General features: G+C 43.6%; 1 protein-coding gene across 1 annotated transcript in view; it reads left to right on the plus strand.

The window, feature by feature from the left end:
• Nucleotides 1–3,383: 3,383 nt before the first annotated feature.
• The window catches only part of ASB2 (ankyrin repeat and SOCS box containing 2), a 54,186-nt gene continuing 45,459 nt past the window's right edge, over nt 3,384–12,110 (plus strand). Inside the window, exon 1 of the mRNA XM_065063596.1 lies at nt 3,384–3,403. The gene's annotated coding sequence lies outside the window, so the exon portion shown is untranslated. The remainder of the gene's footprint in view (nt 3,404–12,110) is intronic.

Below are 12,110 nucleotides of genomic sequence, written 5' to 3' on the forward strand. Positions count from 1 at the left end.
ATATATAGCTAAACTTAGGCAGTCTCCAAGTTGATTTATTTATCCTAGCGGACTGTGCGCTCTGTGGCTTTCTCCAACGATACTCTGCTCCTCAGGTTTACATTCCCAGGGGCTGAATCTTGAAATGATCAGCTTTGAAGAACATGTTGTGACATATCTCAGACAAGAAGTACAAGTCTCCATGTCCTGGCTTTATATCATGTCTGTCATCATATCATCTAAAATGAGCCTAATCCAGTGCTGTTTGTGTTACAGCAGCAAGATAAGACTAGCAATTCTTTTTGCAATGTGCATACCACACATATGTGCACATGGTGATGATAATATACAGTCCTTTTTAGCACCTTTCCCTCTGCTATTTAAGTTGTTTAACGTGCGTATTAAATTTCAGAGAAAATGTGAGAGGTGGAGGGATATTGTTCTTTGCAGGGAAGCTGAGGCATGGCATTACGTGGCTTTTTCCCAGCCTGTTTGTAACTTGCTGGTAGAGCTGGGGGCTGGTTTGGAACTCCTTGTTCCTGGTTGTTTGCTCTAGACACTTCCCCCTGCTGCAGTACTCCTGATCTTGTGATGCTGCTGATCCGGGTGGTGCTGTGCTTGCCAGAGTGCTTCCATGGGCAGGGTGAACCAGGTGAGTCTCTGGAGATTATCTGCCCGCAGGTGCACATGCTCCTCACGGAGGAGTGCCGCCTGGGTGCCATGCTCAAAGCCTGCTTGTTACTTACCTGCCTCATGTCCAGACTCGCTGGCTATCCCATCTCCTGCCAGGGCCACCTGTGGCAGGGGGTGGCTCTGCCCTGACACAAAAGCCCTGCCTGGATTTCTGCCCCTCACAGCAAGTCTAGGACTGCCAAGTTCCCAGAAAAGGCTATTCCTCCTGTGGTGACAGAGCAGGGCTTCAGCCCAGTACAAATCTCTTTGGGAGTTCCCCTTTTTCTTTTCGGAGCTTTCCAGGGATGCTACTGCTTTTGTCCTTGTCCCCATTTCCTTGCTGTGACCCTGGCTGGCCTCTGTGCATCCCGTTCACCTGCTGTCTGAGGTGACCTTTCTGCCAGGTCATGTGTACCTCAAGCTCTTGGTTTTTCTCCTGTGAGCTGTTGCACATCATCTGAAGTGGGGAAAGCTCACTCAGCGGGATTTGGATGAAGAAAGCAGAAAGCTCGCCCATTGTTGTGCTTCACACTTGCAGAGAGGCGGCCAGCTGCAATGACTTCCAGTTACCAAATGGCTTTCCAAGTCACCGCAACTGTCTTTGCAAATTTACCAAGCTGGGCCAGGACAAGTGCAGGGTGGGCTACTACACAGGCATCAAGGCTCTGCAAAGTGCTGTGCAACTCTGCCTTTGTTGGCAGGGCCATGGTCTTCTCCTCTCACCAGTAACGCCAAGGTAAACCTTGGGCAGCTCCAGTGTCAGCATCAGCCATTGCCCAGCAGAAAGGTTGGCACCAGGAGGAGTGCTGGCCAGGCACAGACCAAGCCCAGCAGGTGACATTTGAGCCTCTTTGGGACTTGGCCTGGAATGTCGGTGATGATCTGAGGATCTGGGCTTTTGCAAGATTATCTTATCTTCCCAGTAAAGGCATGATTTCTCCTTTTATCCCAATTAAAATAAGGGTAAAGAATGATTGATTTAACCAAAAATATTGGGAGAAATCTTTTAACCAGAGAAATCAGCTGCAGTAGTAACATCTTGTAAACATGGTTCAAAATTAGGCTTCAGTCACCACATCTGTGTATCACCATGTCCTAGATTGCACTTGGCCTCCCTCCAGGAACCCACTTGATACCCATGAGGGACTTCCAGCAGGGAGGGAATCCAGGCTATGCAGTGGCCACTGACATCACTCATTAGATAACAGGGTTTTTTTTCTAGCATGTTCAAAAGAGGGAAATATATTTTGTATTTATGGTCAGCAATAAATGGAGAAATATTCTCCTTTTCAACTATTATATGTGAGTCTGGGCCCTAGGTATTTCTTGCAAGAGGGTGGCATTTTAATAACACTACAGTTTTTGTGGTATCATGTTCCTATAGCAAGGCTTCAAGGTCACATGCTGGCTTTTTTGCTAGTCATCTGGCAAGATGACTGAATTCTTTATCAGGTTCTGGTTTGTAGCTGAATCTCTTGCTTCCTGATGAAAGCTCTCACCACAGGGTCTCCACCATGTTTCAAATAATCAGTAGGACACAAGGGAAATAGAACATCAAGTGGATGTAGGCACCACCTACTGTCTATCACACGTTTTGTTGTGTATAGTGGGGACCAAATCCTGCTGATGTACAGATTTCTTCCTGCAGGATGCATAATTTTGATGGCCCATGGACCTCTGAGGAAGAGCCTGTACCCTGCAAATCCATGAAGGAACAGGATCTCTGCATAAAAGCCTCATCTCGCTGCTGGGGAGTGAGTCTAGCAGTGGGAATCTGACTCAAGATGACCTAGTTAGGAGGACTCGTATCTTAGCACTCAGATCTCTACCACATCTGGAGGTCATCCCAACAATCACTAATTCCAGAAATAGAAACTGGGAGTTCTTTGTGCTTGCTAGTCTATAAATGCGGGAGTTTCACATTTTCAGGTTCTTTCCCTGCAACTTTGAAGAGGCTTGAAACAGACTCCTTAGGAAAAAAAAACATACCATGTCTCCTACCCCTGCCTGAACAGTGAAGACTGCTGCTTAATCTGCTGAAGCCAAAGCATCTGCTAGTCTGAGCTGTGAGAAAACTGTGTTAAGTCCATATGCTGGTGGGTGTCTGACAAAAGGAAACAACCCTGTTTTATTCAGGTGATGTGGAAAGGTAAGAAAACAAGGTGGCTGAAGTTATTTCAGTTCAAGGTTTTGTCAGGAAAATGCTTTGGACTTGTACTACTGAGGGTTTTAAACTCCTAATCCCAAAGAATCTAATTGCTGGAAAAGATGGTGATAAGGATGGAAAGGAGAAAAACTCCACCAAGTAAGGTTTTGTTCCATGAATAGAGAACTAATACAGCCAGAGTCTTTAGTGGCCCAACAAGGAATTTAATCCAGTGTGAGAATTCACACCAGTGAGTGAAATGGGTTTTTAAGAGAACCTATTTGAGTTTTGGTTTGTTTTTTTTTGTTGGGCTGGGATTTTTTTTGTTTGTTTTTTTTGTTTTGTTTTGTTTTTAATCTGTATGGGGACTTCTGTGTCCTTTAGACAGGCTGTTCCTTCAAACAGGCTTGACCTCACAGCGAAAGCAAGCCAGTGACTTTTCATGGCGCAAAGTCTAAATGTTGCCAGGAGATAAACTATTTATAGGCTTAACACCTGACTAGGTGTTAAATAACTCTTAGTGGTAAACTTTTTGGTGCAGAATTATCACTTCAGACTGAGATCAGACTGAAAACACAGAGACCTGGAATGCTTGAAAGGATTCAGGTAGGATTTAAGATGCATTTTTGTGCATTTCATGCATCTTCTGTAAGGTATATGTAACTTAGTAGGATTAGACACTTTGGCAATGGTTGACAGGTCTTCACCTGTATGTAAATAACACATCAGTGAATTTACTTAAAAGAAAATAATCTGTTTAAATACAGCATTAAAACACAAATGGGTTTATCTACACCAAATAAGCCTTCTGCAAGCTGGATCTATGTTTAACAGTCTCCACTGGGTGGTGGCCTCCCCCATTATAACATAAATATTCACTTGACCCCAGTATATTTGTTATAAAAGCAAGAGAAAAAAATATCAAAGCTTGTTGGACTGACTTGCTTGTTTGGAGAAGCTGACAGAGCATAGTTGACCTTAGACATGTGAGGGGGGAGGGTCAGGGAGCAGGACTATATTCATTTTATAGTGTAATAAATATTTCAACATATCACAACCTTCTTGGTTGCCTTGCATGGGGCTACAGGGGTGACAACCAATATACTGGAAAACATTGAGCTATAAAACAGTCTGGAGCCTCTTCTACTGCAACTCTAATCCTCTAATAAAATAGTGGAGAAAAACAGACTGCGTCACTCACAAAAGTGTGGAAATAGAATTTCAGAGCTGTCTCCCTTCCACACTATTCCCATGCAAGCATGGGCTCTGGAGCCATTTTAGGGCGAGTTCCACAGTCACCTAGAGGGAGTGAATCCAACCATGGTCAAAACAGAAGTTCTGGGGGCTACGTGGTCTGAGAAAAGAGCTAAGCATGGCCAATAGGTTGCAGTTTGTCAAAGCAGGTTTCTTCAGTTTGGCTCTACCCAGGTGGTGTGGAGCCAAGAGCACAACAGAGCTGACAGCCAAGGGTGGAAATGGGAGGCAAGGGGGTCAGGGCTCAGAGTACTTAGAGCCACTTTCAGTCCAGTCTGTGCTTGCAGCGGTAGTGTGGTAGAGCCATCCAAACATCACTGCCCTCTTCCTCAGGAACAACAACCCTGCTGACTGCAGTGCATGGTTGGCATCTGCAGGTCTAAGAGCTCCCTGTGCAAGGGGCGTGTTTTATACCCCATTTTCAATAGCAGACAAGCTCAGCAAGGCACAAATGAAATGCATACTTTGTGAATCCTTTCAGCAACTTCATGTCATCTTGCCTAACCCAATTTCCAAAATGACAACACCATCAATTAATTGCTGTGATGCTGCTAAACTGCACTGTGCAGTCCTGATTCACTTTCTTCGCAAGCACAGCTGTATTGATAAGCTGAAAATGATTTCTGCCCCTTGTGCTGGCCACAGCTGGAGAAGTGTATGCTCCTCATTCCCAGCCACAAGCTATGCAGATCCCATGATCAAACTGGGCTGCAGTTGCTATAGAAGGGATCTGCTTCCCTTGTCTTCTACCTGCAGCTTGACAGTCCTGACCAGGCACACAGGCTCAGCCCCAAGGAAGTGGGTGTGATTCACTCCTTGCTGTTCCTGCCATCGCTGCCAGCTCTACTGCTAGCACCCTTCCGCACAGCTGATGGTAGTGACTGCATCCACCGGAGCACAGATCAGGAGAAAAAGGAAGCAGCAACAGCTGCTGTTATTACAGTAAAAGAGCCAACAGGTGTCTTAGACTAACACTTAACTGTCAGGCAGTTTGTCACTCGTTTTCAGTACGAAATCTCTAGCTTTTGCTGCCTGCTAAGAAAATTAAGAAATACACAAGACTATTTTAGAAGAGTTAGTTCAAACAGTGAGAATGAATCATATTGTTAAAGGGAACCTTTGGTGTCAAAGGAACTGTTAATTGTGCTATACCACACAAATAGGATTTCCATGATGTTGGAGGAGTATATAAAAACAACTATCCTATGATGGGGAAATCTAGCAGTTCTGCCAGTTGACCCTCCCAATGGCTTCCTGAAATAATAGTAATGCTAATAATCATAATAGTTAATAATAGCAAGTATTAATATATTGTGGTATTAGGCATTAGTGAGATCTACTCCCAAATACTGTGTGCAGTGTTCAGGAAAGGCAGACTTGGACCAGACAGGTGCAGTCAAGGAGAGCTGAGCAGAGCAGAGAACTGAGACCCTGTCTGGAACAAGGGAAACTTGGCTGGCTTAATGCTAGCGAGAAAGTATCCCAGTGTGGATACCAGTGCTGTCTATAAATAAAGCAAGGGCATAGCAGCAGGGAGAATGAAGAGCCAGTTAAACTAAAGGACAGAGTTGGCAGCAAAAGAAATAAAGGGCCATGAGTCAATTAGAAGAAAGCTTGTAGTCAGAAGAGAGGGGTCTTGAACAATATATCACTGGCTGTAACGGGAGCTGAGACTACAGCCATGTTGGACACTGTCACATTGCACACTGCCATTGCAAGCAACAGCCTCTTGAAAGTGCTCTAGTGCTGGAGGTGCCTAGGTCACTTAGCCCTCTCCTGCTGGCATTGAAGGTCTCCTGGAAGCTGCAAGATCTGTGTGCCCACGCACCCAGCACTGCGGATGCTGAGCAGCTTCATGCTTCTGCTCACACCTGAGCCCTGCCAGAAGGGGTTGATCACCACTTGAGGTCCTGGGGTTTAAACCTGGAGGGCTCCTTGTGGTAGGGTTGCAGTGGGCTGTCAGGATGAAGCACCTAGCAATATTCATCAAGAGCTGCTGTATTCTAAATATGGCTACAGGAGGGGGAGGCAGTGCTCCACTATCCGCAGTTTTGCACAGCTTCTTTATTGACAGCCAGGCTAGAAAATGGATGCTAATCCCCACTGACTGTAGAAGGAACCTGAGCTCCCAAATCCTGAGTCCCCTTTGGCTATACATCAAGATTCTTATTGCCCAGCTCAGCAGTTCTGCACCCCCTTACTGTTCCTAGCTCAGATTTTCTTGCTTGGTTTTGTTGGTTCTTGTTATATTCTGAATGGGGTTTATAAATAATGTTTACTAACAACAGCAGGGAACAAGACTTAAAGATGCAGTGGTCCCTTCTAGTACCTTGCTTCTATTGCCAGTACTGTACTATTGTGCTGATTTGTTTTATTAAGTGAATAATTGGAACAAGGGAGGCGATTGAAGTTGGATGAGACCATGTGCAGACAGAGGCAGCTCTGTGTTATACAGTCTGATCTTGTGGCAGGGGGAGCTTAGCCCTTACCTGACTCTCAGTTTTTCAGGATTTGTGACCAGTTTATTTTTCTCTCCCTCTGTCATTTCATTCAGCTCTACTTCCACTTGGTAGTTTGGATTGCTTGTTTCCTCTTCACACCATTAGCCTTAAAAAAACTTATCAAACTTCAGAACTTGCTTCCTGTTTTGGCACAAAATAAACTAAATGGGGTATTTAACAAGTGGATGAGGGACCCCATTCAGGGACTTGGTGAACTGATGGATTATCCAGGGTTCTGGATAGATTTATTAGCTTCCAGCAGATCAAGTCTCAAATGACTGAAGTGTCTACAGTGGGAATGGGGCATAGGGGAGGCACTCATAATAACTGGCCCTAGTGTCATTGCTGAACCCAATCCAATAGATTTTACAGCACAAGTGAACACCTAGGCTTCAGTCTATGCAGCACTGACTCACAAGTCATGGTAAAATATGAAAGTCACTCCCGTCACTGCATGTGGGATGTGCACTTGCGAGAAATGGAGAGAAACACCAAGCACTCTGCTCTCCCTTGGAAAGAGACTATTGTTTGCAACTCTTCCCCTGCTCCAATGGACTGTGCCTGCTGCTTAAATTTCCTACTGACTGCAACATGTGTGAATGTGCAAACACTCCCCATGAACAGCCAGAAGAGGATCACCGAGGGATGAAGCAGGACTAAACTCTGATGCCAGGGCTCTCTTCTCCTAGCATAGAGTGAGAAGGATGCTTACCATTTGTTGCACTTGGCAGCCAGCTCTGCTCTCTGCTGGGACACAGCTTTACTTTAATTTCTGGCATCTTGGCAATGAGCTTTGCTGTGACAGGACTGACTTCAACCTCTCCCTTTAGAAGCAGAGTCTTCTGGAGTATGCCTGAGCTGCTTGCCAGTGTCTTGCTAGGGACCTACCAACAGAACCAAATTTGTATGTCAGTAAAGGTGAACAGCAAATCCTCTTATGCTTGCATAAATCCAAGTCAGAGAGTCAGAGTGCAATAACTCTTTGTCCTAAAGCTGGCCAGAATCTGCAGATCCACCCTCGCAGAGTACAGGCATACAGTTTGAAGTGGTGACCCCAGACCAGAACAGGAACATGACAGTTTTAAGGAGTCCTCATTTTGTCATAGTAAACCATGAGACTTCCTCGGGCCATGGTAGAAGCCACCATGACTCTGGGTCTAATCCTTCTACAGCCCCCAAGAACCATAAAGTAGAAAGAGATCCTTCAGTCAGGGGTGTAGCCAAGCAGCAGCAAAGGGGATGGTGGTGGGCTGGGCTTTACTTGCATCAGTGAGGCTGGTGGGACACTATCATGTGGGTCTGGGCAGCCCTCAGAGTCTCTGACATCCATGGATCTCGCTGGGTGAAGACAGCAGATGGCCAGACTCTAGCTAAGCCTCAGTCAGTGCTGTCTTTACACTGGGTTTGGTGCATGTTGGTTTAAATGAATAGCAAGTTGTAAACTCCAGATAGATCTAATCTTGTGGGGGGGGTTTCTAATTTAATAGAAAGCATCCTGTTTATCTCCAGGTGTTTCAAAAAGGTGACAAGGTGAGAAGGTTAACCAACTCTAAAGCCAAACAAAAATGAACATCCTGAGGGTTCAGCACAGCCCAACCAAACTCTGCAGTGCCCAGGAGGTACCACCTCTCTCTATCGCGATTCAGGGGGTGTGAGGTGATGAGACTATGGAGCAGTGCTCAGTGCCTGCAGTTGCATGGGATGAATCCAGTCAAAGGAACTGGGCAGGTGCTGAGGCGCATCCTGCTTTCTGCATGCGGGAGGGAGTACCTGAGGTAGGACTTGAAACATTTCACGTACCAAACAGGAGCTGTCCAAAACTACAGATGCTATTGTTGAAGATTTGGAACTAAGATTTATTTCCTTAACACAGTATGTTTTGCTTCTTTGGTTGCATTCCCAATTTATTACCTTTTTCTCATAATGAATAACTTCTTTTGGGTTGCTGTATGTATTTAAAAATGCATAATTTTTTAATGTATAGTTTTACTTGAGGGAAGTCCCCATATAAAAATGTGGCTCAGCTCAAATTTGAACAGACACTTTGAATCTACTGTATGCTTGGCTTCCTGCACTCATGACACTGCCTCACCTTGGCTGTCAATACACTGTACTAAGGTAATTTTCCCGAGGAACAGAGTGCCACATGTTCACATCTCTAGAGGCCCAAGCTTGGATCCAAATGACAACAGACAATTAGCTGGAAACATTAGGGGTGAACTTGGCTGGCACATGAGAGGGCAGCAGTTTATTTAAGAGTTAAGGATTTGTTTTGATTTAAGAAGACAATGCTGTTTCCTGAGATTTTCTGACATACACATGAATGGGCAAAGAGATTTGTCCAACTTCACGGATGATGGGGATGTGAGTGACGCATCTGTCCTTTTCTTCCCTGGGAGACCACACAGCAGTCAATCAAATCAACCAAAGTATCACCCAAATAATGAATTTCTTACTTGGTGCTCACTTGTCTCTATATGCTGAAATAGCCTTTGGCTTCAGTAGGCATTTTGCCCTCAGGAAAGAGTTCCTGGCTGACATTTTCTGTGGAAAGCTGTTGGGGAGTCACCCAAAGCTATGCAGAAAAAGCTGAATGTTATGCAGGACTGCAAGTCTTTCTGGCCTCATACCCACACTTTGAGAATAAGGAGAGCAAGACCCATCTCTCATGTCTCAGAGATGGTCAGAGGTGACCATTTCTCCTCTCCTCCCTTGGGGACCAGAGGAAGGGACTTACCACATGTTAGTACTGATGATGCTGTCTGTCACCTAGGCCATTCAGGGCACAGTTGTAGGACTCTTTGCATAGTTTCATTGTAGACTTGCACTCTGTCTGCTGGCAGGTAACAACACCAATGTGGGACTAGGTACTTACATCAGCCAGAAAATTACTCAGTTGACATGTTTGTAGAAAATCAGCATTATGTGCCAGCAAAAACTGATCAAGCAACAGCTTTCATTAGGTTTCTTTTGATAATATTGCCAGTTACTGATTTTCTGTTGAGACACAGTTATTTAATTATTTGGCCAAGTAATAAACTCAATGATGCTGATGTGAATTTAAAGGGAAGTGGTTGTATTCACAGGTGATGTAATCAGAAAAGTTACAAGAGCTCAGGGCAGGATGCATCTCCTTGTCCCTAGAAGATTTGTCATCAGCATACTGAATGCAGTGATGGTTTGAAAAGTTCTTTAAAAGTTTATGAATTGATGACAAGGGAAGTTTAATATTCTGATTTTTACAAATCTTGATCTGTTTCAAAAACAATTACACTACTTGGAAAATATTATTTTATGAAGTAAGTCATTTCAGTCTTTTTTATTTCAATATTTCATTTAAATTCAATATTTCATTTAAATTCAATATTTCATTTAAATTCAATATTAAGTTCAATGGAAATGTAACAAGAAATCTGATGTAGTTTATTAGATTTTGCTTTTTAAAGAAAGCCTACACTCTGTGTTTACAAACAGATCAAGAAATTGCTTCTGGAATCAAACCTTGTATGAGAAATATCAGCTTGCAGTGATGAGGCTTTTTACTCATACATTTCTTAACCCTAATGATAGTGATGATACGGGGTATATTGTTGTGACATACAATCACACAGCTCTGCTCAGTAGTGCATGGTAGCAAAGATGAGAAAGGGTTGTGTTAAGACAAAGAAAAGAGTCTCTTTCATTGCTCTGGCGTCAGCGCTTTCAGTGCCAAAGGGTTTTTTGTCTGAGTGTTTAGACAGATGCCTGTACTTTGAAATGTTCTGCACACAAAATTAATAGGTGTCTTTATAAATATATACATATCTATACAGGCAGGGCTTCTTATGAGGACAAAGTGGACTAAATACAGACTGAGGGAATATAAAACAGACCTGTCTAGCTTCTTGAAGAAGTTGATGCAAAGATTATACTTCAGTACTGCATTCAGGGGCCAGGCAGCAAATACATCGCATCAGATTGCACAATGGAGAAAGGCATTCTGGAGGCAGGCAGGGTTTCCAACAAGAGGATTTAACTCTGGAATTACCAACATGACAGCCTTTATATCGCATTTCTCTTTTAAGTTTAACATCAATGTTTAACTCTGAAGATCTGAAATTTTAGAAATCTACAAGCCCAGATCCTGATAGGCAAGACTGACATATATTTATCCCTATAATTCAGAGTGTGTTGGTCTCCTGAATGCATGCTTCTGTACGGATGGGTGCTTAACAGCTCCTGATGAAATGTTTCTTCAGATGAAATGTTTGTCCTGCCACCTCTACAGAGATTAATTCAGTGGACACAACTGCTGAAGTCTTGGAGAAAGTACCTAGTCTTATAAGTTTACAAATGGGAAAATGAGATATCATCCCAGCTACTAATTTTCTACTAGGCACAGAATAAACCTGACAGATATGGGATGAAAAATCAGGCTGTTCCAGGATTAGTCCCATTCAAAAAGTATTAAGTGGTCTTTTGCATTTGATTTATTTATGGTTATAAATTTTGGAAGTCTAGAGTATTTTATTACTGTGGGGGAAGGTCTTTGAGAGCAAGCTGCAAGAGAATGGCCTTGAAATCTGCAAAACTAATGGGCATGTCTGGAATGTTGCTGATTCTTTTACAGAGTTACTCTATTGGAAAGAAATGCTGCCAACACACGTTGGAAGGGCTGCGCCTCTCAGATCTTTTGCACAACTTTGAGAAGGCTGAGGGCAACTTGGCTGGATGTAGGTAGCTAGGCAAATAGGCTTGGGCAGCAGTTTAGACAAAGCACGTCAATACACGCGTGTGTCAGAGCTCTGTGGTATGTTACTAGATGCCACAGTGGTGGACACATCACAGTAGAGGGATGGATTAGATGGACTCACACATGAGCAGCAGCTGCACATACTCAGTTTCCCAGATCTGTCCTAGGCTTTACTGGGACCGAGTCAACCAGTTGTACACATATGTGTCATATTATGCATGGTGTTGTTCTGTCTTTTTTTTCTTTTTTTTTAATTGACTCCATATTATTTGCTATAAATTCTCATTTTGCAATGATGAATCACCTCACTGCCTTCTACATCCTCCCTTCTCCATGTTGCAAGACAGATTTAAATTCAGTCATTGCCTACTGACATCATCCCAGTTTGTTTTTATTTTCTGGGATGCCGCCCTTAAACGCACAGCACTAAGTTTACAGATAGAGCTCTTTTACATGTATGGGAAAGTTACTACTCTATTATTCTTTCTTTTTGACCTAATTTTTTTAGAAACACTGCTGTTTCCGAGAATCTCCAACCAGCATGTTTCCCATAAATGTTTCTTTCATATTCAAGGGTATGGTGTGATTTGAAGTCACCTACCTGTATTCACCCAGCTGGGTCAGCAAAACATTTCTTTTGCTGTTGTGCAGCTGCAGCAAATACCTCAGTTGAGATTGCTGGGGACCCCAATCACTCTCAATGAATTGGTAGCACAGTAGGAGCCTTTCCCTACACACAGTGCTCTATGCACTGAGCCACATGTATTTTGGTGATTTCTCCTGCAAAGGGAGAGAGTGGAGGTGGAGGAGAAAAGTTTTTAACAGC

The sequence above is a fragment of the Columba livia genome, chromosome 5 (assembly GCF_036013475.1).
Source record: "Columba livia isolate bColLiv1 breed racing homer chromosome 5, bColLiv1.pat.W.v2, whole genome shotgun sequence".
Classification (NCBI taxonomy): Eukaryota; Metazoa; Chordata; class Aves; order Columbiformes; family Columbidae; genus Columba; species Columba livia.